A 4,717-nucleotide genomic window follows, 5' to 3' on the forward strand; every position below is an offset into this window, starting at 1 on the left:
TCTCTCCTTCTTCCTCTCTCTCTGCCCCTCCCCCTGCCTGCATACACTTTCTCTTAAATAAATAAATACATTTTAAAAAACCATGGAATTTGAGTGATAATGATGTGTCAACGTAGGTTTATCAGTTGTAGCAAGTGTAACATCGTGGCAGGGGATGTTGTTAGGGAGGCTGTGCTTTTGTTGGGGTGCGGTGATATGGGAATTCTCTGTACTTTCCCCTCAATTTTGCTGTGAACCTAATACTGCCCTGAAGAATAAATTTTGTTTTAAAATATACAGCATAAAAGAGCACCAATTGAAGACTTAGCCCAACAGATTTATTCAGTGTTTATTGTGCACAACTCAATGGTCCAGGTATTGTGAGGGAAAGCAATAATTAACACATAGTTCTTAAATACCTTAGGATGAAGCTATAGAACTATACCAACTATAAAGCAGAATTTTTAAAGTTCTATATAAGACACAAACAATGATGAAGAGTGCCCGAGGAAAGGAATGACTTGCTCTATTCCAATTAGGGAGAATCTTAGAATATTTGACTAAGATGAGAGCGTATGAGTTGGGTCTTAAAAACACAAGTAAGAATTTGTTGGTCCAATACAGTATTGGAAAGGCAACAGGAAAAGCACTCTAAGCAGAGGTAATAACACAAACAAAGCCATGGAGGCATGAAACAATATATATTGTTTGTAAGGAATGGTGGCTACCAGTGGGGCTGCAGTGTAAGATTATGTAAAGGGATACAGTGGGAAGTAAAATTGGGAAGGAAAGGTGAGATAAAAGAGTACATTATTTTGTGTACTCCATGCTGAGTGGTTTATGTTAAGGTACAGAGGGAGTTGGCACAGGTCGGCAAACTCAGTCACTGGTAGATGGGATCCGTTGTCCTTTAGCTAGGGCAGAAGTCAAGAGGCATAGGTCTCCGTCCAAGGGTCTGGGCCAGTATTCAGGAAGGATGGGATCTGGCAAGGCTTCCCAAGAAAGAATCATGGCTGGGGTTGTGCCAACAGTCAGCTAAAAACATCTACTGCCTTTTGGCTCAGAGCAGCTCTGCCCATCTCTGGCTGGCCAGACCATCTATAATTAAAAGTTAGACTTGGGGATGGGGAATGTATTAAATGGGTGAAGAGGCTCAAAAGCAAAAACTCCAGTTATAAAATAAATAAGTCATGGCAACCATAGTTATCCTTGTACTGCATATTTGAAAGTTGCTAAGAGAATGAGGAAAAAAAACTTCCGTGACTACGTGTGGTGACTGATGTTAACTATACTTATTGTGGTGATCATTTCACCATATATACAAATACCAAATCATTAGGTTGTATACCTAAAACTAATATAATGTTGTATGTCAGTTATACCTTAATAAAATAAAAATCAAACTGACTGGGTGGTTCAATCAGTTGGTCATCCACTCTTGATTTTGGGTCAGGTCATGATCCCAGAGTCATGGGATTAAGCCCCCATGTCCCCTGAGTCAGGCTCCATGCTCAGCACAGAATCTGCTTTTCCTTCTCCCTCTGCTCCTCCCCCTGCACTCACTCTCTCTCTCTCTCTCTCTCTTCCTAAAATAAATAAATAAAATCTTTTTTAAAAAATCAGGCTTTCCCAAGCTTGGTGTCCTCTTTTAGGGTCAGCTTCTCTAGCTATACAGAGGAAATTTCAGGGGATCTCTGGTGAGTCTCTTTCCTTTCCTTCTCCTTATTGCCCTATTCTAGGTGTTGAGTAAGGGACCTGTTGCTTGATTTAACTCTTTCTGACCATCTATAATTCAACCAAGGAGTTTGTACTTTGTAATTTGAATTTTCCTGACTCTGCTCATCTAAAGTCCTGACCTTAAATTACTACCTTCCTTTTTCCTCTAATGTTCCATTCATGTTCCTGGCTGATTTCCAGTTGTTCCAAAACTTATTGGTTTAATGGCTTGGCTCTGCATTTCAACCTTACACTGAACCTCAGCTTCAGAAGCCAAAAATAAGGGCTTGTGCCTAATACGGACTGAGCTCATTGTTCCTAAGCTGCTTATAATCTAATCAGGGATGCATGATTAATAAACATTAAGCAAAATGCAAGATTGGATAGAATTAAACTCTAAAATACATTTGTTGGTAAAAAGAAAAAAAGGCAGAAAAAGCATCGCAGGAAGGAAACTAAAGTCAGAACACCTGGCTTCTAGTTTTAGCTGCCACTGACTGATTGCAGGACTGGCCAAGTCTCTGAACCTCAACCATAAAATTAGGAGATTGTTCTGTATGATTTCTAAGAGAACTTAGAACTTTGTGACTAAGTGCTGTGTGGGTAGAGAAAGGGAGAGATCTGTTTGGATGACATTTGTTGGGTAAGTCTTCCAGAAAGAAAAAAAAAATGGAATTGAATATGAGCCTTAAAGATGGGTGGGATTTTTTTTTTTTAAGATTTTATTTATCTGTTTTAGAGAGAGAATGAGAGAGAGTGGATATGGGGAGAGGAGCAGAGGGAGAGGGACAAGAGGATCTGCTCAGTGTGGAGCCTGGTAAGGGGGCTTGATTCAGGCTTGATGAGGAGTTTAATCTTACCCTGAGATTATGACCTGAGCTGAAATCAAGAGTCAGACACTTAACCAACTGAGTCACCCAGGAGCCCCGGGGTGGATGGGATTTTTGACTGGGAAGATGCAAGTTAGAATACTTGCCCAATTGGCAGTAAAATCTTTAGCAGAGAAGTGAGGTAAGACTGAGCAGAGTGATTTACACAGCACAGCAAAGAAGTTGACCTGAGCACAAGAGCTGGGAATCACTGGGAGAGGACTGGATGAGTGCACTGCAGAGCATGTTGGACACAAGACTGAAGGGTTGAAGAGGGTCCTTGAAGAGTGTCTGGGATGGACTGGTGGGTGGATACTGCTGGAGGGGAAGTGAGGTTGTGACCATGGTTCAGGTGTGAGTTAAGTACGTTCAGAGCAAGGTAGCTAAGGTGTGAGTGAAGGGAAAGTGGTAAATGTGAGGGACATTTTGAAGAAGACATTGAATAACAAGGAAAAAGACAAGGAAGCAAGCTAAGTTCACCCCTAAGGATGGATGGGTTTTTCTCTGGAGGACAGTTGGTTTGTTGGGGAGTTTCATGGTTTCATTTTTAGACATGAACATGTCTGAATAGTTTAAGTGGTTGTCCTCTAAGAAGAGCATGTCTCTGTAGGCAGCTAGAAATGAAAATATGATTCTCAGGGCTAGACACATAGAGCTCTTAAATGATTCATACCAAGGCAGTTGTTGAAACCATAAAAGTGGATGCTTGTGTATGAAGGAGAAAATTACAAAAAGAAAAATGTATAGGTAAATTATTGGAAGGAAAAAAAGGAATTATAAGTCTTGCATTATATTGTTTCCATCTCTTGTAGTACCCGTTCAACTTGTCCCACAAATCTTTTTTTTTTTTTTTTATCATGAAAAAACTGTATTTAGATTTAGGCAGCTAGACTCAGTTTAGATGATCCCAATTTTGTTGGCAACATCCAAAGCATCATAGTCAGGGGCCAGCCGAACGTATGCCTTCTTCTCTCCATCAGGCCTGATTAAGGTGTTAACCTTGGCTACATCAATGTCATAGAGCTTCTTCACAGCCTGTTTGATCTGGTGCCTGTTGGCCTTGACATCCACAATGAACACAAGTGTGTTGTTGTCTTCTATTTTCTTCATGGCTGACTCAGTAGTCAGGGGGAACTTGATGATGGCACAGTGGTCAAGCTTGTTTCTCCTGGGGGCGCTCTTTCGAGGGTATTTGGGCTGCCTTCTGAGACGCAGAGTCTTGGGTCATCGGAAGGTAGATGATGTGCGGATCTTCCTTTTTTTGTGACTGCGGATGCCTTTCAGCACCGCTTTCTTGGCTTTCAAAGCCTTTGCTTTGGCTTCGGCTTTGGGAGGGGCGGGGGCTTCCTTCTTAGCTTTCGGCGCCATCCTCGTAAAAGGGAAAGCCCACAAATCTTTCTTTACGAAAATATTAGGAATCTTTTTATTTATGGATAATTGCATTAAGAAAGATAGCTTAGCTTAGACTTAAATCCCAAATCTCAGTGGGTAAGAAGTAATTCTCATTCATTCTAGCCTGTTTGTCCCTCCCACTCGCATTTTATTAGCCAAAAAAAGCCACTAGCCACATCAGTCTTAGTACTAGAAGTCCTAGCCTCAGCAATCAGTCTTAAAAGAGGTGGGAAGTTCAGTACTCTCTTGTGCATTAATGGAGAGTGGGAATTGTTGTGAATAGTTCTAACAATAACTGTAATAACATTTTCCCTTAGACATTTTTCTATAACTGTGGCTTCGCCACCCTTTTATCTGTATCATAAGTAAAATGTTCCTGGTACAAACATTTTATAAGCAGTGGTACCATAGCAAAGTTCCTGTGTGAAATATTCTATTTCTTGTGTTTTCTCCTTGTTTTGACACCAAGCCTTCCTTTGGGTCCATGGTTGGCTCTCTTCTTTCCTTCCCCAATTTTGGAACTAAAGAGACTCAGGAAGATACTACACCCATGATCTTTACCCCTCTTTCTCCTGCCTTTGGTTCCACTTCTCCTCCTCCTTTTACAAGAATAAATTCCTTCCCTCTAGGTCCTGCCATACTTCCTTCTTCTACTTTCTCACTTCCTTATCACTCAGAGCTTAAGGCCATTGCAGGGCAAAATAACCAGCTGACATGTAATTGTTATTACTCAATCTACTCTCTATTCTGTCCAACATTCA

General features: G+C 40.9%; 1 pseudogene; it reads right to left on the reverse strand.

The window, feature by feature from the left end:
• Positions 1-3,436: 3,436 nt before the first annotated feature.
• LOC106006933 lies at positions 3,437-3,932 on the reverse strand (annotated as a pseudogene).
• Positions 3,933-4,717: the final 785 nt, after the last annotated feature.

The sequence above is a fragment of the Mustela putorius genome, unplaced genomic scaffold (assembly GCF_011764305.1).
Source record: "Mustela putorius furo isolate JIRA1106 unplaced genomic scaffold, ASM1176430v1.1 tig00003987_pilon_pilon_pilon, whole genome shotgun sequence".
NCBI classification, from domain to species: domain Eukaryota; kingdom Metazoa; phylum Chordata; class Mammalia; order Carnivora; family Mustelidae; genus Mustela; species Mustela putorius.